Source organism: Sciurus vulgaris, assembly GCF_902686455.1.
Source record: "Sciurus vulgaris genome assembly, chromosome: 12".
NCBI lineage: Eukaryota > Metazoa > Chordata > Mammalia > Rodentia > Sciuridae > Sciurus > Sciurus vulgaris.
Genome location: NC_136473.1, coordinates 90,231,290 through 90,254,611, shown reverse-complemented (window position 1 = coordinate 90,254,611; position 23,322 = coordinate 90,231,290). Strand labels below are relative to the sequence as shown.

At 37.9% G+C, this 23,322-nt stretch overlaps 1 long non-coding RNA gene across 1 annotated transcript in view; it reads left to right on the top strand.

Moving 5' to 3' along the window:
* Positions 1 to 23,322, top strand: part of LOC306641828 — a 306,914-nt gene that overhangs the window by 169,240 nt on the left and 114,352 nt on the right. The window lies entirely within an intron of this gene.

The window sequence follows — 23,322 nt, the reverse complement described above, 5'->3', positions numbered from 1 at the left end:
GACTGGGAATATAGCTTGATGGTAGAGCACCTCGGGGCTCAATCCCCAATACTTCAATTAAAAAAAAAAAAAAAAAGAGAGAAAGAAAGGAAAAGAAAAGAAAAGAAAATCAAAGTAGAGGACTACTCTCCTGGCAGCTAGTCAAGGCACTGGCTGGCCTTCTCTATTCCGGTTAGACTCTCTCATCAGAACACACTAGCACCACTTCACTTCTATCCCCAAATACACACAGAGACAAAGCCTATGAAGCAAGGAGAGCTGTTTGATGGGGGAAGATGTGCACTAACACAGGTAGAAATGATGACACACGGAAGTTTGGTGACTTCTTACCTAAGCAAGCAACTGGAAAAAAGTTAGAAGAGAAAAAAATAATGATTAGAGCAGAGGATCACAGAAAGAGAAGTAGTAAAATGATCGGAACCTTCTAATCAAAAATAAGAAAAGGGTGGGAACAGAGAAAACAAGATCAACAGACTTTAGAAGGATGAACTAAGGTAGCTACCATGGTATTTTTGAAATCTGGTCAGTTCATAAGCAGTGGTTGCTCTTGAATTGGAAAAAAAATGAAAAGGAAAAAAAACTTAAGGTAAGGTAAATGCAAAGTAAATAACCAAGTCAAACTGCCCAAGTTTCTTCTTGCAACATATGTTGTATATAAATGGTTTATGATTGGATGTTGTCTTTTTTATTTTTTTAATAGTCCAGTTTAGGGTAAAGAGCTAAGGGGTTTGGAGGTGTCATAATACGGTGTTACAATGTTGTTTATAAGTCTGGTGTCACCTCATAGTCAAATCTATTCAACCAAATTGTATTTTTTGGTAATGTGAATGAACTTAATTACAATTAAATCTCTAATTTAATACATGATATAATGTCAAATAAACATTATTTTTCAAATGCATCGACAACACTGGAGAATCTTGTAATTTATAATGAAATAGTCATTTATTGATAAAGAAACTAGAGATTATAAATTTATGGAGTTATTAACCAGGATATTAAGATTGCCTCCTTTATAAGCTTGACTTTAAGATAATATTGTTAATATAGAAATTGGAGCTTATGTGAAATATGACTAACCCACAGGTTTCCATACACATTTTAGAATTATAGTTGCTCTAAGAAGTTAAAGTTGTCCATCATCGAGTGGAGTAGAAAGAGCAAAATGAGAAAGCAGGAAAACCTAATTAAAGCATAGAACAAGATTTAAAAAAAAAAGAGCAAATGACTTCTCAAGAGAATCAAATGGGAAAGAGAATTAAATATGGAAGAGAAGCCCAGAATATGCTGCGAAAATACACAGTTATAAGAAATGGGAGGTCGGTCATACTTCTGGTTTTTTCTGCATATTGGAATCCACCCTGGGGCTTAAAATAAAATGCCAAAGCCCAGGTTCCTCCTCTTGGGGTTCTGATCTAATTGATCAAGGGTGTGTTTGGGCCTCACATCATTTAAAATCTCTTGGAAAATTAAAGTCACTTAAACTCTTATAAGAGTCAAGTATAAAATCATAGGAATATAAGAAAATTTCAGGTTAAGCAACTGGTCACCAGGTTTTCTTAATTTACTGGACACTGGTTTGGTTAATTTACTGGAAGTTACTGGACAAGATTACTAAAGGAACTAAAAAAAAAAAAATCCAATCTTGAAAATTTTCTGGTTTTAATTTGTAGCTTTCCCTTGAACTTTTCCCCATTTTCCTACTCTAGGGCTTAGGAAAACATACTCTTAATTATTATTTTCTAACATGGCAATAATTCTTCTGGATATCATGTCAATAAAGAAAGTGAAACTAGAATAAAAGCATTTATCAACAACCCGAGAGACCTTTAAACCTTTATGAGCTGCTCAAACAAGTTCAATATTGCCTTGTGTATTAAGTGATAAAATAACAAAGGTATCCATAAACATCGAACTATATCATTTTATATCATAATTCTGTGCACCCTGATACTAAATGAATCTTAAACCTTTAAGCAATGTACCAAAGATTGACAACAGCATGCATTAAACATATTTTTAACAAATGAATGAATAAATTTAAAAACTTAAAATTCAAATTTTTAAGTGAATTTAGAACAAAATTATAATATGATATCAAAAATGTTCCAACGAGCCAGGCATGATGGTATAGACATGTAATTCCAGCTTTTGGGGAGGCTGAGTAGGAAGATCATAAACTCAAGGACAGTCCTAGCATTTTAGCAAGACCCTGTCTCATAAGTCAGTGCTTGCCTAGCATGCAGGGAGGCCCAGGGTTCAATCCCCAGCCATGGGAAAAAGAAAAAAAAGTCCCAAGTGGTCAGTATAATATTGAATAATTATCCCTAGAAATAATATAGTTTATCTATTTAAAACACATAGAATGAAAACATGATTAGAGAAATTATTCCTTCACCTGATTTTTTATCTATTGTTATTTATTTAAATTTCATTTTATTACGTGCTTTCAGTAATTAAACATGAAACAGCCTTCTTGTATTCCAACAGATCTTTTTCACGGAGGGACGAGCAGGGAATTGAACCCAAGTGAATTCTACTACTAAGTTACACTTCCAGCCGTTTTTATTTTTTGAGAGAGGGTCTCACTAAGGTGCTTAGGGCTTTGCTAAATTGATGAGGCTGGTCTTGAACTTGTGATCCTACTGCCTCAGCCTCCCGAGTCTCTGGGATTGCAGGCGTGTGCTACCACACTTGGCTTCCAAGAGACTTTAAAACAGAGCATCTGAGAGGGGTGAAGCAGGCATGAAAAACTAATTATTAGGCAATTTAGATATATATGTCAAAAAGAGGAACTTCTTGCTAGAAATAGTGCTGACATGTTTTTCTCGACATAAAGCAGAGAAGTAGAATTGCTTATGTAATAAAAATGTACTTCATGAAGCATTTTTTTTTTCTTTAGAATTCGGGCAAAGTGAAATAATTCATCAATACCTCTTATCAGCAGCCAAAAGTGATAATTATACCAACAGTATTCTAACTGGAATTCTTTCTTTTCCTTTCCTTTTACTTGTTAATCATATTTTGTTAAGTTCTTTATGTATAAGGGGGTATATTCAATAAGGAGTTGTACCTTTAGCAAGCGAACTTCAATCCATTAAATTCAGAAACAGAACTAGGTGTCATGAGTAGTGCTGGATATGTAGGATTAAACAGGAGAAATTTGAGGAAAATTTTGCAAAAGTCATCATATCAGAGCCAAAAATCTTTCAAGAATATAACTTAGCTTATTAAAACATGGGAAAACTAGTAATGATCCTAGCTAAGGCTATTATTCCTCCAAGAGTTCCCTTGATGTCCCACCTCGCCCTTCGCGGCACTGTTCATGTTTGGTGTCTGGATTCTCAGTGCCACAGCCGAGTTACATCACGGGGAGGGTTCAAATGTCCAACGTTCCCCTTTGTAGAACTTAGAAGTCCAGCCCGCTACTACCAAGCCTTTTCATAACCTTCCTGTAATAATCCTAAAGTAGGGATTTCCCCTTTCGCCAAAACCCCTGCACCTCTGGCTTTGCCTTGCAGGCTGCAGGAGTAGGAGGAGAGAAGGTGGGTTCATCAGGTGCCCCTGAAAAACAGCCAGCACCCCTTAACCAAGAGGCCACGTGGGGAAGGAGCCGGGCGGCTGGCCCCAGAACACACAGATCAGCCTCTGCCTCCAGCCAGTTCTGCAGCTCATGCTCTCGGGTCCCTTTTTCTCCCAGGGGTCAAATAGCATGATATAGGCTGAGCACTTCAAAAAGTACTCAACAAATCACACTAGTGGTGGTTTATTGACTATTTACTGTGTTCATTTGGATAAACATCGTGGGAGAAAGGAAAGGAAAGGATGAGACTATCCAAAACCCCAGAAATAGGCCTGCTCAGGGTTCAGTTTCAATTCATGCTCACTCGGTTAGGGCAGGGACCATGTCCAGTTTTCCTCCTAGTCCAGCACAGGTCCAACATACAACAGTAGGATTTATTAATTTGAAAACCAATGGTCTAACGAAAAAAGAATCTTAAGGAGAAACCATGATATTAAGGCCCCAGTCACAGATCTGACTCTGATATTTGAATAAATTTTTTAACTCTATTTTGTCTTAGCTTTTCTTACTTTCTTTTCTTTCTTTTTTCCTTTTTTACTTTGAGACAGGGTCTCACTAAGCTACGGGGGCCTCACTAAGTAGCTGAAGCTGGCCTCGAACTTGGGATCCTCCTGCCCCTGCCTCCCAAATCACTGGGGTTACGGGTATGTGCCACTGTGCCTGAATTTATCTTAGTTTTTCTGCTAGTTGGAATTAATAAAGTTTGCCACCGTTTATCCAAGAACAGCCAGGAGAACAAATGAAATGCAAGCATGCCTGCCACAGTTCAAATGGAAACTAAGATATTCAGATTATAACGTATCCTATTTTCTCTCTATAAAGAGAAGAATGGAGGAATTTCAGATTACATAGAGGGAAATGGGGGGGGGGGAGTATGAAAGATGGTGGAATGAGACAGGCATCGTTAACTTATGTACATGTATGTTTACACAAATGGTGTGAATCTACATTGTGCACAACCACAGAAACAAAAAGCCATACCCCATTTGTGTACGATGAATCAAAATGCAGTCTGTACAAATAAAAAAAATTCATAAAAAAGATATTATGAAGTAAAATGTGTCTAAGAATACCTGTCTTTCATGGAGTTGCTTTGAGAATGAGAAATAAGGAATGTAAAACTCTTGCACACTGCCTGACATAAAATAGAAGACTAATACATTCCAGTTATTACTTTTATCATTATTTTTCCTGCGGGACCTTAAAGTAATTTCTGCCTCCTGTCAAAAGAACATGACAGCTGTGCAAACAATGTGCAAGTTCCTTGAAATTAATAGAAAATGTTGACGTCTCCACTTTCAGGAGCCCATTGTGTTCTTGTTTGCCAAATGAGAACACGGTGTGCAAGAGGTATGAGTCAGTCCTGTCCGGCCTTCCTTGGGATGTTATAAAATTTGGCATGGTATTAATTAGCAGTAGTCATTGCTCTGTCTGTGAGACTCACAACAGTGTTTCATCAGAAGCACATGACAAAATAAAGAGGATGTTGATTTTCCTCACCACACCTTTAGAGTCATCAATGGTACAGAAGTCAGCCTACCACGAAGAAATTCCCAAAGCAAGTAATGACACTGTCTACTGACAGGCTTATCATTCTGTCGGTTTAAACATGCTACCATAAGTTTAAATGATCTTTTTCAAAGTTCTCTAGCTTTGCTACACATATGTTATACTAGGCTTATCCAACACACTTCTATCACCACTAGCTTATTTGATAAGCTATACTGTGCACGTGAGAGACAGAAGGAGGCATCCTGGTCTCTACTTTACATTGAAAAACTGAGAGGCCATGAGATGAAGTGACTTCTGCAGGGTCAGTGATAAAGATGGATCTATAATCCCAGCTTCTGAGGCCATCTTCCTTCCACTGTGTCTTGCTACGCTCACATATCTCCAAAGATCCAGGGAAATAAAATGCCTCTAAACAATTCACTATGTTTCAAAAATGAACACAATATATCCAGAAAGATATAATACAGGTTATTCTAGGGAGTTAACCCAATCTTGCTATTAATAATATCTAGGAATTAAAAAAAACTGGACATCTCATAGAAAAAAACTTTAATAATCACACAAAAAAAGAGCTACTCCAGTTAGAAAACCAACTCTATGTAACTGTGAAGGCAGCAGGAAGAGTTGCAGATCAAGTTAGGAAACCAGGATTCCAGGTTAACTCTGACTCTAGTAGTGTATATGACTTTAAATAAACTCCTATGTCTGTAGAGTTCAGAAGGGGGTTGTTTGTTCATTTGTTTTGGTTTTATTTGTTTGGTTTTGGTACCAGGAATTGAACCCAGGAGGTACTTAATCACTGAGCCACATCTCATGCCCTTTTTTTACATTTATTTAGAGGCAGAGTCTCTCTAAATTGCTGAGGCTGGTTTTGAACTCCTGATCCTCCTGCCTCAGCCTCCTGAGTAGCAGGGGATTACAGGTGTGTACCACCATGGCCAGCTGTTCCAGTTTTATCATCTCTAAGATAAGGGAGTTGAAGTTAGTGTAGCTGGCAGAATATTGAAATTATCAAATCTACAAATCAGTAGTTGAGACCATGAAGGACTCACCAGTAGTTGAGTCCACTTCTTCAGTAATGATTGACTAGCAAAAGCACTGATAAGCATGGAGATTAGAAAACTAAAACTATTGAAGTTTATAGTAGTGTTCTAAACAATAGACTATATAAGCTATTCTTATGAATAAACTGCAATAAAATATGCATCAATAAGCATCTAGGAGTCTTATCAAGATCAAAATTAAAGCCATCTAGGACTGGGGGTATAGCCCACTGGCGGAATGTGGGTTCACCACACACAGGGGCCTAGATTCAATTCCCACCACAAAAAAAAAAAAAAAAAGGACATCTACTTATAGGGCTAATCAAAATGTCATATCACTGTACTTTTTTTAATTTTAAGAATAAATAAATATCCCCTTTTAGTGTCCAATTCATCTGGTTGGTCCTGGACACTGAGGAGGACCAGTCACACTGAGGTCACCTCTTGCCTGTAAGAGAGCTCAGGTGTGCAGGAAAAGCCAGCCCATCTGACCACACACTTCTGGAAGAGCATCTCTAAGACAGCGGCCTGCCTCTCACTTTCCTACACTCCTCAGGGTGTATTTTTTATGATTGCTTTTCCTCCTTAAATGATTTCCTGAAATCTATTTAAACCTGATTATACCTGGCCCATGTCCCAGAAATGGTCTTTTTTTTTTTTTTTTTCTATTGTAGTTGCCATTTATAGTAATCAAAAGTTCCTTAGGAACAGAAGCTCAGTTTTACAGAGCTTTATAAATATAGAGCAAATACATCTGTTTATCTTGAATCTTGATGAATATCCCTTCAAACCCTTTACTCATCTTAACAGAAATGAATTATTATATTTGAAAGAAGATCATTAAGAAAAACCATTGAATGAGTGATAATAGATCCTTAATGTTGCCCCAGAGAAAGGAAGAAGATATCAGACGGCAGGGAAATACTCATTTGTCTTCTGTTAATAATTAAAAACAATTTATTCATTTTGTCACCACATAGTATTGTAAAGAGCATAAAAAAAAAAAAGCAGAACTGATTTTCAGATTTCAATTCTACTATATTAAAGAGTGTTCCAGAAGCAAGTGTTCAAAGTATCAGCTATTATATAGCATAGTAAATATAGGAACTGGATTTTCTGTGACAAACAATTCAAAAATTCTGTTCCGTTCTGTAAGTAAAAAACTTCTGTCTGCTAGACCATGATTTCGACATCATGTCATGAAATCCCACTGGCCATACAGAAAATGCCCTCCCTTACAAATACCTGAAACTCCTGGTACCAAAATAGGAAGAATGTGTATTAAGATAACATACAAAAATTCTATATGATATGTCAACTTGTTCAGGACTGTGAAAATCAGAAATTATATTTTTAATTCATGCAGTTTTCTCCCTTTTAATACTGGTTTTCAAGTCTCAAATGTCTTCCAAATGCAAAACAGAAGTATGCCAAATTGCTAAATTGCCCAGGCTGGCCTCAAATTTGCAATCCTCTGGCCTCAGCCTCCCAAAGTACCTGGAATTATAGGTTTATACCACCACACCCAGCTTGCAGGTATCTTTATGTTTTATAAATATACTAGGTGATTTTTTGTACTCCCCTGGATTACACTCCCAAGTCTATGCAGATGACTCTTAAATCTATATTTTAGTAGTTTATATTTTTTCTTTGACTTGTCTTCTGAACTTTAGGCCTATATTACTTGTCATCTAACTCCAGACCTATATTTTCAGTTGACTTGTCTACCTGACATTTTAAATTCAATAAAATCACACTAGCCTTCCTTAATCATCCAAGATAGACGCCTCAGAGTTATTTCCTTCCATACCCTGAGTAGTCCATCGTCCATCAAATTAAAAAGTGTTCAGTCTCTTCATAACCCCTCAAACCAAATTCTTCTTTAATCATCACAGTGGTTCAGTACAAGCATTTTTGATGTCACACAAAGCTGGGTTTTATAATTACTGTTCTAACACTGCTGGTTAGAACAGCAGGCAAGTTTTCAGCCTCTCTAAATCTCAGTTTTACACAGGCAGTGGGGATAATAAACCCTATCCTGAAGGGCTGAGGATCTGAAAAGGTAATACGTGCTAAGGGATTAAAACACTGGCAGCTCACAGTATGATCATTTTCTCTTTCAAGAGGCTGAGGATAGACTCCTAGGTAATCTGTCTGCTTTCTCTTTCAGTCCCTTCTACAATGTATATGATTTCATGATGAAGATCTAATTAAAGTGTTCTCTTAATTAGAAGTTTTCTAGTTGCCAAGGAAGCACCACAACTGTATTGGAGGAATGAAACTTCTGTCACTGCAACCCAGTGGTCAACCTTGCCACCACTACCAGTGACATCTGACAGGTGTCACTTGATGAGATAAAATAGGAAGTACCTAACATTGCATGTGTCATCCAAGCTTAGAGGTCTAATTTAATTTTTTTTTTGCTTGTATTCTTTTTTTTTTTTTAATTGTAAACAAATGGGATACATGTTGTTTCTCTGTTTGTACATGGCGTAAAGGCATACCATTTGTGTAATCATAAATTTACATAGAGTAATGTTGTTTGATGCATTCTGTTATTTTTTCCCTTCCCCCCACCCCTCCCACCCCTCTTTACCCTCTATACAGTACTTCCTTCCTCCATACTTGCCCCCCTCCCTAACCCTAACTCTAACCCTAACACTAACCCTTCCCTCCCCCCCATTATGTGTCATCCTCCACTTATTAGCGATATCATTCGTCCTTTGGCTTTTTGAGGTTGGCTTATCTCACTTAGCATGATATTCTCCAATTTCATCCATTTGCCTGCAAATGCCATAATTTTATCATTCTTTATGGCTGAGTAATATTCCATTGTATATATATACCACAGTTTCTTTATCCACTCATCAATTGAAGGGCATCTAGGTTGGTTCCACAGTCTGGCTATTGTGAATTGAGCAGCTATGAACATTGATGTGGCTGTATCTCTGTAGTATGCTGATTTTAAGTCCTTTGGGTATAGGCCAAGGAGTGGGATAGCTGGGTCAAATGGTGGGTCCATTCCAAGTTTTCTAAGGAATCTCCACACTGCTTTCCAGAGTGGCTGCACTAATTTTCAGCCCCATCAGCAATGTATGAGTGTACCTTTCTCCCCACATCCTCGCCAACACCTGTTGTTGCTCGTATTCTTGATAATCGCCATTCTAATTGGGGTGAGATGGAATCTTAGGGTGGTTTTGATTTGCATTTCTCTTATTACTAGAGATGTTGAACATTTTTCCATATGTTTCTTGATTGCTTGTAGATCTTCTTCTGTGAAGTGTCTATTCATTTCCTTAGCCCATTTGTCCACTGGATTATTTGAATTCTTGGAGTAGAGTTTTTTGAGTTCTTTATAGATTCTGGAGATTAGTGCTCTATCTGAAGTATGATTGGCTAAGATATTCTCCCACTCTGTAGGCTCTTTCTTCGCATTGCTGATAGTTTCATTTGCTGAGAGAAAGCTTTTTAGTTTGAATCTATCCCAGTGGTTGATTCTAGCTTTTATTTCTTGTGCTATGGGAGTCCTGTTAAGGAAGTCTGATCCTAGACCAACAAGGTGAAGATTTGGACCTACTTTTTCTTCTATAATCTGCAGGGTCTCTGGTCTGATTCCAAGGTCCTTAATCCATTTTGAGTTTAGTTTCGTGCATGGTGAGAGATATGGGTTTAGTTTCATTCTGTTGCATATGGATTTCCAATTCTCCCAGCACCATTTGTTGAAGAGGCTATCTTTTCTCCATTGCATATTTTTGGCACCTTTGTCTAGTATGAGAAAATTGTATTTATTTGGGTTTGTGTCCATGTCCTCTATTCTGTACCATTGATCTACCTTTCTATATTGGTACCAATACCATGCCGTTTTTGTTACTATTGCTTTGTAGTAGAGTTGAAGATCTGGTATTGCAATACCCCCTGTTTCACTCTTCCTGCTAAGGATTGCTTTAGCTATTCTGGGTTTCTTATTCTTCCAGATGAATTTCATAATTGCTTGCTCTATTTCTGTAAGGTATGTCATTGGGATTTTAATTGGAATTGCATTGAATTTGTATAGCACTTTAGGTAGTATGGCCATTTTGACAATATTAATTCTTCCTATCCAAGAACATGGAAGATCTTTCCATCTTCTAAGGTTTTCTTTAATTTCTTTCTTTAGTGTTGTATAGTTCTCATTGTAGAGGTCTTTCACCTCTTTTGTGAGATTGATTCCCAAGTATTTTATTTTTTTCGAGACTATTTTGAATGGGGTAGTTTTCCTAATTTCTCTTTCTGAAGATTCATCACTTATGTATAAAAATGCGTTGGATTTATGGGCATTGATCTTGTAACCTGCTACTTTACTGAATTCACTTATGAGTTCTAAGAGTTTTCTGGTGGAATTTCCAGGTTCCTCTAAATATATAATCATGTCATCAGCGAACAGGGATAGTTTGAGTTCTTCTTTTCCAATTCGTATCCCTTTAATCTCTTTGGTTTGTCTAATTGCTCTGGCCAGAGTCTCAAGAACGATGTTGAATAGAAGTGGTGAAAGAGGGCATCCCTGCCTTGTTCCAGTTTTTAGGGGGAATGCTTTCAGTTTTTCACCATTTAGAATGATATTAGCCATGGGCTTAGCATAGATGGCCTTTACAATGTTAAGGAATGTTCCCACTATCCCTATTTTTTCTAGTGTTTTGAGCATGAAGGGGTACTGTATTTTATCAAATGCTTTTTCTGCATCTATTGAAATAATCATGTGATTCTTGACTTTAAGTCTATTAATATGGTGAATTATGTTTATTGATTTCCTGATGTTGAACCAACCTTGCATCCCTGGGATAAAACCCACTTGATCATGGTGCACTATCTTTTTAATATGTTTTTGTATGCGATTTGCTAAAATTTTGTTGAGAATTTTTGCGTCGATGTTCATTAAGGATATTGGTCTGAAATTTTGTTTCCTTGATGAGTCTGTGTCTGGTTTAGATATCAGGGTGATATTGGCTTCATAGAATGAGTTTGGGAGGGTTCCCTCCTCTTCTATTTTATGGAATACTTTGAGAAGTATTGGAATGAGCTCTTCTTTAAAGGTTTTGTAGAACTCGGCTGAGAACCCATCTGGTCCCGGACTTTTCTTTGTTGGTAGGCTTTTGATGACTTCTTCTATTTCAGTACTTGAAATTGGTCTATTTAAATTGTGTATGTCCTCCTCCTTCAGTTTAGGCAATTCATGTGTCTCTAGAAACCTGTTGATGTCTTCGAAATTTTCTATTTTGTTGGAGTATATATTTTCAAAATAGTTTCTAATTATGTTTTGTATTTCAATCCTGTCTGTTGTGATATTTCCTTGTTCATTCCGAATTTTAGTGATTTGGGTTTTCTCTCATCTTCTCTTTGTTAGTGTGGCTAAAGGTTTATCAATTTTGTTTATTTTTTCGAAGAACCAACTATTTATTTTGTCAATTTTTTGTATTGTTTCTTTTGTTTCAATTTCATTGATTTCAGCTCTGAGTTTAACTATTTCCTGTCTTCTACTACTTTTGGTGCTGTTCTGTTCTTCTTTTTCTAGGGCTTTGAGCTGTAGTGTTAGGTCGTTTATTTGTTGAGTTTTACTTCTTTTATTAAATGCGCTCCATGAAATAAATTTCCCTCTAAGTACTGCTTTCATAGTGTCCCAGAGATTTTGATATGATGTTTCTTTGTTCTCATTTACCTCTAAGAATTTTTTAATTTCCTTCCTAATATCTTCTGTTATCCATTCATCATATAATAGCATATTGTTTAATCTCCAGGTGTTGGAATAGTTTCTGTGTTTTACTCTTTCATTTATTTCTAACTTCAATCCATTATGATCTGATAGAATACATGCTAGTGTCTCTATCTTCTTGTATTTGCTAACATTAGCTTTGTGGCATAATATATGGTCTATTTTAGAGAAGGATCCATGTGCTGCTGAGAAGAAAGTGTATTCGCTCTTGGTTGGATGGTATATTCTATAAATGTCCGTTAAGTCTAAATTATTGATTGTGTTATTGAGATCCATGGTTTCTTTGTTCAATTTTTGTCTGGAAGATCTGTCTAGTGGTGAGAGAGGCGTGTTAAAATCACCTAGTATTATTGTGTTATGGTCTATTTGGTTTCTGAAATTGAGAAGGATCTGTTTGACATACATGGATGAGCCACTGTTTGGGGCATAGATGTTTATGATTGTTATATCTTGCTGATTTATGCTTCCCTTAAGCAGTATGAAATGACCTTCTTTATCCCTTCTGACTAACTTTGGCTTGAAGTCCACATTATCGGAAATGAGGATGGATACTCCAGCTTTTTTGCTGAGTCCATGTGCATGGTATGTTTTTCCCCATCCTTTCACCTTTAGTCTATGGGTATCTTTTTCTATGAGGTGAGTCTCTTGCAGGCAACATATTGTTGGATCATTCTTTTTAATCCAGTCTGCCAGTCTATGTCTTTTGATTGATGAATTCAGGCCATTAACATTCAGGGTTATTATAGAGAAATGATTTGGTTTCCCGGTCATTTGGTTCATTTTTAAAATTTTGTTTATTTATTTGTTTGACACAACTTGTTTCCTCCTTTATTTGACAATTCCTTTAGGATAATTCCTCCCTTTGCTGATTTCTTTGTTTTTCATCTCTTCCTCATGGAATATTTTGCTGAGAATGTTCTGTAATGCTGGCTTTCTTTTTGTAAATTCTTTTAGCTTTTGTTTATCATGGAAGGATTTTATTTCATCGTCAAATTTGAAGGTAAGTTTTGCTGGGTATAAGATTCTTGGTTGGCATCCATTTTCTTTCAGGGCTTGAAAAATGTTGTTCCAGGCCCTTCTAGCTTTTAGGGTCTGGATTGAAAAATCTGCTGATATCCGTATTGGTTTCCCCCTGAATGTAATGTGGTTCTTTTCTCTCACAGCCTTTAAAATTCTGTCTTTATTTTGTATGTTAGGTATTTTCATTATAATGTGCCTTGGTGTGGGTCTGTTGTAATTTTGTGTATTTGGAGTCCTATAAGCCTCTTGAACTTGATTTTCCATTTCATTCTTCAGATTTGGGAAATTTTCTGATATTATTTCATTGAATAAATTGTTCATTCCTTTGGCTTGTTTCTCTAAGCCTTCCTCAATCCCAATAATTCTTAAATTTGGCCTTTTCATGATATCCCATAGTTCTTGTAGATTCTGTTCATGATTTCTTACCATCTTCTCTATTTGTCCAACTTTGTTTTCAAGGTTAAATATTTTGTCTTCAATGTCTGAGGTTCTGACTTCCAGGTGTTCTATCCTATTGGATATGCTTTCTATGGAGTTCTTAATTTGGTTTATTGTTTCCTTCATGTCAAGGATTTCTGTTTGGTTTTTTTTCAATATCTCTAACTCTTTATTGAAATGATCTTTTGCTTCCTGTATTTGCTCTTTTAATTGTCGATTGGTGTGATCATTCAATGCTTGCATTTGCTCTTTCATCTCATCGTTTGCTTCTCTGATCATTTCAATTATGTACATTCTGAACTCCTTTTCTGTCATTTCTTCTGCCATGCTGTCATTGGGTTTTATTGATGTAACATCTAGATTTGTTTGCAGCATTTTCTTTCCTTGTTTTCTCATATTGTTCAGGTATCAGTGGACCACTGAGATATTGCAGATTTCCTCTATTGACTTACAATGTCCCTGAAGATTTCTATATATATCCCCCCTTAGCCTTCAGTAGGCTGAAGTCTTGGAGGAAGTTGACAATGCGGTGCTCCACAAGGAAGCTGCCTCTCTAGGAGTGGTGGCCTTCAGGTGGGGTATATTCCCTGCTAGTGGGCAGAGGTGCCTCCACTTGTTGACCAATGGTCGTGTAAAGGGGACCTAGGCTGCAGGCTGAGGCAAGGCCTCTTTGGGCCTGAGTCTCTGGTTTTACCGTCCTTGTGGGGAAACCTCACCCAGCAGGGAAGACTCACCCGGTGGGGAGGTCTCGCTGGTCAGTTCCCTCCTAGAGGTTCTCCTCAATTTACAGCTACCACCTGGGCTGGGCTGCCTTCCTCTGCAAAGTTCCCAGGGGCCTGGCCCTACCTCCTGGGCCTGGGAGCCTCCCCCTTCGCAGATGAATCTCCTTAGGCTGCCCCTCTTCAGAGAATCTGTCCGCAGGCCTGGAACCTTCGCTCTGCCCTAAGCCTGTCTCTGTGCGGCTCTTCCACCCAGAAGTCTCCTAGATCCTGGGACCCTGCTCTGCACTAAATTGCCTGGCTATGTGGCCCCTCCTCTGAGTAGCCACCTGGGGCCCCGAACAATCGCTCTGAGTCCCAGAGACCCGCCACAGGCCTCTTCCTCCAGACAGCTGCCCAGTATTCCGGTGCGGTCACTAGGAGTCCAAGAAACTCACTGCGTGCCTCCTCCTCCCACCAACCACCCGTAGCCCTGGGCAATAAATCACTCCGAGTCGAAGTGACCCTCCCTGTTCTTCCTCCTTCTCCAGATAACCCCCCGGGTGTTCAGGAGCGGTCACTCTGAGTGGCTCTGAATCCACGTGACCCGCTGCACGGGTCCTCTGGGCAACCGCCCGGAGCTCTGGTGTGGCCACTCAAGACCAAGCGACCCACCACGCTTCTCCTCCAGGCAGCCCCCTGTGTTCAGGCGCTGTCACTTTAAGTCCAAACAACTCACCACTCGCCTTCTCCTCTGAGCAGCCGCCTGGAGCGCTAATGCAGTCACTGCGAGTCCAAAGGACCCGCCGCGCTCCTCCTCCTCCTCCTCCTACTCCTCTGGGCAGGCCCCGGGGTTCAGAAGTGGTCTGAGTCCAAACAGCTCGCCACGCAGCCCCTTCTCTGGCAACCGCCTGTAGCTCTGGTGTAGTCACCCGAATCCAAGTGGCCGCGCTCCTCTTCCTCCTCCTCGTCCTCAGGGCAGGCCCCGGGGCTCAGAAGCGTCGTTCTGAGTCCAAACAGCTCGCCACGCAGCTTCTCCTCTGGCAACCGCCTGCAGCTCTGGTGTAGTCACTCCGAATCCACATGGCCGCGCTCCTCCTCCTCCTCCTCAGGGCAGGCCCCGGTGTCCTGAGTCCACACAGCTCTCCTCGCCACTCCTCCCCTGGGCAGCCGCCGGAGCCCCAGTGGTTGCTCCAAGTCCCAGCGCTGTGCCGAGCGGCCTCCTTTACGGCGCTCCCAGCTGTCGAGTTCACTGCTCCAGCGGGGGGAGGGGCCTCTCGCCGGCAGCTCTACTTCACAAAGTTCCCTGCGTTCCGGGACCACAGTCCCATCCGGGACGCCTTCCCAACGGGTGAGAGTCACCCGGCTGCTTTGAGTTGGTCCCAAGTGTCTCAATCCTAATTTATAATATATAGGAAATATAGGGAATCAAGAAAAAAGAAAACCAATAAATCAGACAATGCAGAAGGGAGAAGGATAATTGGATTAGTCTTCTATCAAATTTAGGGACAATAAAATAATAATGAAGAGGAAATTGAAAGAGATTCAAGGACAACAGCAGATAGAATGGGGTTCCTGGATTGGTTTCTGCATGTGGTGGTGGTAGTGGTGTTGTTTTCCTGTACCAGGGATTGAACCAAGGGCCCCTCTACCAACTGAGCTACATCCCCAGTCCTTTTAATTTTTATTTTGAGATAGGGTCTTCCTAAATTGCCCATGCTGGCCTCAAACTTGCGATCCGCCCACCTCAGCCTCCTGAGTAACTAGGATTACAGATCTGCATCACCATGTCCCACAGGATTCTGGTGTTGAGAATTAGGGAACATTCAAGGTATGTTTAACACAGCCTGCATAACAGACAATATTAAGAAATTATTGTTAATTGTTAAGGATTTGATAGTGTTGTTTGTTTACACAGGAAAATGGTATTCTTTAAACATGCAACCTAAGTTATTTATTAAGTGTAGTCATGTTGTTGGCAATTTAAAGTTCTTTAATTAAAACAATAATTGTATTTTTTTTGTGCTAGAAATTGAACACAGGGGTGACCTACTACTGAGCCACATCTCCTGTCTTATTTTGAGACAAGGTCTAAGTTGCTGAGACTGGCTTCGAATTTTGGGATCCTCTTGCTTCAACCTCCTGGATCACTGGGATAATAGACGTGTACCACTGTGCCTGATTCAATAAAGTACATTTTAAAAGCCACAATCTTGAGTATATTACTATTGTTTCTTACTACTCAAAGAGAAAAGTAATGAGAGCCACATATGGAATTTAAAATTTTCTAGTAGCTACATTTCTTTAAAAAGTAAAATCAGTGAAATTAATTTGAAAAATATTTTATTTAACATACCTAAAATATCATTTTAACATATGATAAACATTAAAGTTATTAGTGAGATAGTTAATCTTTTTCATACTAAATTTTCAAAATCCAATGAATATTTCATTATACAGTGCATCTCAGTTTAGAGTTGCTGCATTTCCAGTGCCCAGTAGCTGCATGTGGCTAGTGTTCTCAGTATTATACTGTGCAGGACCATGTAAGGTAAAGTTCAAGGTTTCCTAGAGTGATATAGAAGGCTATTCTTAGTCTGACCTCAGCCTGCACCCAACCCATCTCCTGCCATGAGCCCTGTGCTTCGCCCATTCCCTGACATGCCCAAACCGTTCACACCTGTATGCTTTTAAACACAACATATCCCTCAAACACAAAAGTCCTCTGCTTTTCTGTCTGAAGAACTTCAACACATCTGGCAATGAAGATGCTCCTTTTATTACATCTCTTTGTGGCACCAGCCATTTTTACAGGTATTTATTACCTGCTGACTCTGGCTAGATAGTGAGCTCTATAATAAAAGTGCCTATCATAATCATCTTTATACACCCAGCACATTTGGTGAATGAATGGATGGCCGGCTGGCTGGTTGGATGGTTGAATGGATGAATGGGAGGATGAATCATGTTATTAAAACTTCTGGATGTCTTGAAATTCACATGGAAGCAGGAAAGACCCAGAACAGCCAAGTAACCTGAGTAAAAGGAGCAAAGCTGGAGGCTTCACAATGCCCAATTTCCAATGATACCACAGAGCCATAGTGATAAAAACAGCATGGATGATAAGTGGATGATAATACATAAGGGGGGTGGGGGATGGGGTAAGAAAAGAATGGAGGAACTTTAGATTATGTAGAGGGAAATGAGAGGGAGGAGGGGGCAGGGGTATGAAAGATGGTGGAACGAGACAGACATCATCACCCTATGTACATGTATGATTACACGAATGGTATGAATCTACATCATGCACAACCATAGAAACAAAATGATGTACTCCATTTGTGTACAATGAATCAAAATGCAGTCTGTAAAAATTAAAAAATAAATAAATTATGAAAAATAAAAAATAAACCAGTAGAGGACACGGAGACAAATTCACAGCTGAGTCTTGTCAAAGGTGCCAAAAACTTACACCAGAGGAAAAACAGTCACTTTCTACAAATGGTGCCAGAAAAGCTGGATACAGTCGTAAAAGTTTGAAGTTTGAGAGAGCCCCGTCTCTTACTCTATATAAAAATCATCTCAAAATGGATCTAAGACATCAAACTTTGAAACTGCTAAAAAAAAAAAAAAAAAAAAAAATGGAAGGTGACTTTCAAGATATAGACACATGCAGCAACTTTCTGACTGGACTTCAATAGCTCAGGAAATAGTAGCAAGAATGGACAAATGGGACCGCAGCTAATTAAAAAGGTTCTGCGTAGGTATAATATGTCAAAATACACTCTGCTGTCATGTATATCTAAAAAGAACAAAAAAAGATGAGGAAATGGAGACATAAAAAAAAGGCTTCTGTACAGCAAAGGAAACAACAGAATGAAGAGAGAGCCTACAGAATAGGAGAAAAACTTTGCCAGCTACTCTTCTGACAGCGGATTAATATTCAGAATACACAAAGAACTCAAAAAACACCAAAGTGAAAAAACCAAGATAACCCAAACAATAAGTGGTCAAATGAACTAAATAGACAATTCTCAAAAGAAGTGTCAATGACCAATAAGTATGAGAAAATAATGTTCAACATCTTTAACGAGGAGGAAAATGCAAATCAAAACACATTGAGACTTATCTCACCCCATTCAGGACGGCTACCATCAGGAATACAAAAAGCAATAAATGCTGGTGGGGGAAAAAGAAATCTTATGTAATCGGTGGGAATGTAAATTGGTATAGCTACTATGGAAATAATATGGAGGTTCCTCAAAACACTATAAATAGAATCATCATAAGATCCAGTTGCCATTCCTCAGTATACACCCCCAAAATTAAAGTCAGCATGCTACAGAGATGCCTGCATACCCATGTTTATTATGACAACTAAGTTATGGAACAAGCCTAGGTGCCTGTCAATAGTTGAATGAATATAAATAAACGTGATATATATACACAGTGAAGTATTATTCAACCGTAAAGAATGAAAGAAGGGACTGGGTTGTGGCTCAGTGGCAGAGCGCTTGCCTGGAATTTGTGAGGCACTGGATTCGATCCTCAGCACCACATTAAAAAAAAAAATCAAATAAAGTATTCTGTCCACCTACAACTAAAGTATATATATATATATATATATATATATATATATATATATATATTTTTTAAAAGAATGAAATAATGCCATTTGCAGGAAAATTGAAGGGAGCTGGAGAGCATCATGTTAAATGAAATAAAGCAAACTCAGAAAGACAGGTTTCATATGTTTTCTCTCCTATGTGGAATATAAAGGGAGAAAAATGACAACATATAAAAGTAGGGAAAAAGTTATTAGAAGAGGAAGGAGACTGGGGAAGAGGGAAGAAAAGGTAAGGAAGAGCAATAGGGGCATGCATATGTATGATCAAAATATGTCATATGCATGTACGAATATTACGAATATGCCTCAATGAAACTCACTATTCTGCATAAGTAATATGCACTCATAAAAAATGTTTCATAAGATTCAACAGTGGAGAAAATAGCTTATGGATGGAAAATACAACTTCACATTGCTGGCTTGCTTTCCCTCCCCTGAGCTGAGATTCTTTGCTTCTTCCAGCTTCTCATAGTTTCACTCCTATGAAACATAGAAAACAGAAACCACAGAAACATAGAAAATAAATATTTTAATTGGATAGATCAAAACTATGATATCAAATTAAAAACATTGTCAAAAGTAATGATCAGTTACTGATGCTAAGAAGGTGACTAGAGTGACCATAAAAAATAATTTTCTTGAAAAACTTTTTCTCATTAATTTGGCATTTTGTTGCTGCTTTTTAGAATAAAAGTGACTAACTGCAAGAGATTTGTAAACTTGAGCAAGTCAATCAACTTAGACCTCTGTTCACTACGGAAGTCTTTATAAAATGAAGAGGTTGAATGAAGTGATCACTAAAACTTGGTTTAGTACTGAAATTTTGTTTTCAGGATTTGTTTGTTTTTTTAACATAGTTCCAAATAAGCATTTTGTGAGGAAAGATATTTCCTTCAGGATATGTATTAACATATTTAAAATATTTAAAATGCAGAGGATGGGAAATTGGTTTATTTAGAAAAACAATTTGCAAGTTTAACTTCATGGTTTTATTTATTCTGTAAGTTTATTCTGGAATTAACCTAGCAAAGCAGCTTTCTCTGTATCTCCTCCAAGATCTCATGACAATTTAAGCAGTTATTTGTGTTCGATTTTTAGATAAGTAAATGTTAACATATCTATACATATGTGTAAAATAGTCGTGAGTGCATTTAAAAAAAATGTTGGGGAGAGAGAATTGAGTGAAAGCTTTCAGGGTCAAAAGAGAAGATTTCAAAACGCCAAGTGGACCTGGACTTGGCTGCAGAAACTTCACACCAGAGGATTTCCCTAAAACATTCCCAAGTGTCGCCAATCCTTTCTCTCTGAACCCATTCCCCTTTTTTAGCTATGATTTGCCACCTACATGAAATTCATGAAACAATGCTGAGACTCCTGCATGCTACTATTAGTCTCTAAAACACTCAGTTAATGTCAGATACTGGGCATGTAAGACAAGGCAGCAAACACTTTGCACATTATTCCATTAGGCCTTTAAGAAATCAGATATCCAGTAAGCAACAAATTAGGATATTTATTTTGAAAGTTAGGCAATTAAAGTAACTGCCAAATAAACTTGAAGCCAGGCACAGTGGCACACAACTGTAATCCCAGTGGCTCAGGAGGCCAAAGCAGGAGGATCATGAATTCAAAGCCAGCCTCAACAACTTAGCAAGGCTCTGAGCAACTTAACCCTGTATCAGTTGCCTTTCTGACTGGAGTGAGACAGAATCTCAGTGTGGCTTTAATTTGCATTTCTCAAATTGCTAGAGCTGTTGAACATTTTTTCAGATATTTGTTGACCACTCATATTTCTTCTTCTGTGAAGTGTCTGTTTAGAGTTCTTTTGCCCATTTATTGATTGAGTTATTTGGTTTCCTTTTGGTATTACATTTTTTGAGTTCTTTATATATCCTGGAAATTAATGCTCTATCTGAGGTGCAGGTGGCAAAGATTTTCTCCCATTCCATAGTCTCTCTCTTCATACTCTTGATCATTTCCTTTGCTGTGAAGAAGATTTTTAGTTTAATGCCATCCCATTTATTGATTTTACTTCTTGTACTTTAGGCGTCTCATTAAAGAAGTCAGTTCCTATGCCAATATGTTGGAGTGTTGGGCCTACATTTTCTTCTAGTATGTGCAGGGTTTCTTATCTAATATCTAGGTTCTTGACCTACTTTTGAGTTGAGTTTTGTGCAGGGTGAGAGATAGGAATTAAATTTCATTCTACTACTATGGATTTCCAGTTCTCCCAGCACCACATTGCTGGCTATCTTTTCTCTAATGTATGTCATTGGTGCCTTTGCCTATTATGAGGCAACTGTATTTTTGTGGATTTGTCTCTGTGTCTTCTATTCTGTTCCATTGGTCTTCTTCCCTGTTTTGGTGCCAATACCATGTTAGGTTTTTTTTTTGTTTTTGTTTTTGTTTTTTTTTTGTTACAATAACTCTATAGTGTAATTTTAGGTCTGGTTTTGTGATGTCTCCTGCTTTATTTATTGATTTTTTTACATGGCGCCAAGGATCTAACCCAGTGCCTCACATGGGCTAGGCAAGTGCTCTGCCACTGAGTTACAACCCCAGCCCTTCTGCTTTATTTGGCTAAAGATTGCTTTAACTATTCTGGTTGAATGGCAATTACCAAAAATACAAGTAACAATAAATGTTGGCAAGGATGTGGAGGAAAAGGTACACTTATACATTACTGATAGGACTGCAAATTGGTGCAACCACTCTGGAAAGCATTATAGACATTCCTCAAAAACAACTTGGAATAAAATCACCATTTGACCCCGTTTTCCCACTCCTCAGCTTATACCAAGTGACTTAAAGTCAGCATAGTTCAGTGACACAGCCACATCAAAGTTTACAGCAGCTCAATTTACAATAGCTAAGCTATGGGACCAACCTAGGGACCCTTCAATAGATAAATGGAAATAGAATAAATGGATATAGATGAATGAACATAGAAAATGTGGCATATATACATAGAGAGTATTACTCAGCCTTAAAGAATAATGACTTTATGACATCTGCCAGCAAATGTATGGATCTGGAGACTATCATGCTAAGTGAAGTAAGCCAGTCTCCCAAAAACAAAGGCCAAATGTTTTCTCTGATAGGCAGAAGGTAACCCACAATAAGGGGGGTGGGGTGAGGGGAAGAATGGAAATGCAGATTAGACAATGAGGAATGGAGGGAAGGGAGTGGGGTGAGCAAAGGAAAGACAGTGAAATGAATCTGACAGCATTTTCTCCTGCACATAAATGAAAACAACACAGAACCCTACCACCATGTATGTCCATAAGAATGGGACTCTAACTAGAATAAGACATATTCCATGCTTGTATAATTATATCAAAAAAGATTCTGCTATAATATATAACTAAAAAGAACCAATAAAAAAATGCCAAAAGAAAAAAAAGACCCTGTCTAAAAATTTTTAAAATTTTTCTTAAAGTGCTAGGGATGTAACTCAGTGGTTAAGCACCCCTGAGTTCAATCCCTGGTACTAAAAAAATTAAAAATGAAACTATAAGTCATCTTGTATTATGACACTTATAACATGACTGTTCCAAACTGCTTCTTTTTTCAAAGAAGAAAACTTTCTATATTAACAATTGATCCGGGGACCAGAAAGTAAGTTACTATCTTTTATTTCTTAAAAAAAAAACTATAGCTTTTAAGATTATTTCAATTATTTGCATTTTCTATTTCAGAAACATTTTGACAAATTATTTTTATAAAATGAATTACATAATTTTCTTTCTCTTTTTGCTTTTCTCTTTTTTATTTTGTTTGTTTGTTTGTTTGTTTGTTTGTTTTGGTAGCAGGGATTGATCCAGAAGCATTCTACCACTGAGCTATGTCCCCAGCCCTTTTTATGTCTCATTAAGTTGCTTAGGGCCTCAATAAGTTACTGAGGCTGGATTTGAATTCACAATTCTCCTGCCTCAGCCTCCCCAGTTGCTGGGATTATATGCATGCACCACCACACACAACTGACATGGTTTTCTTTCTACTCATCAGATCTTCAAATGAAAAGAAGCAAAACAAGTTCCTTGAGCTCTTTGTCTATAGTTTTTACATAAATACTAGACAACAGTTTTGAGAAAATTACTTTTTTCATCATATAATAAGACAGACGCAAAATTTCTGTTATCATATGATAAAGAATAAAAATTTGAAGCAATATTTACCAAAATCATATTGTAAATCTGTCATGAATGGCAAATTAAATAAACTGTTGAAAAAGCAGTACTATATTTACATCTACACTCATTTTCTTTTCAGAATTCAAGACTCGATGCTTGCTTAGTTCATTAGTCATATCACAAATGTAAAGAAATAAAATTAAGAAAGTATCTTGATTCACACAGTTCCTGACTCTTACAATCAGTAGCTTTGCTTATTTTCCTGTTTTTAAAGTTCCTTGATGAGTTGCATACTGGAAATAATTATTGCTTCAGATGAAATTGCTTCAGATCATTTCCTAAGTGAGATTATGTAATATCTCTCACTTCTTTTGATATATTTTTAAAAAGCATTTCTTTCAAAGGAGAGTAGAAAAATGTAAGACAGGAAATCTTGTCACATAACTTGACCCAGGGTTACTCCTACTCAAGGAAGAAATTCAATTTGTCTTTAGGGTCATTCGTTCCTCACTGAAACAAAAT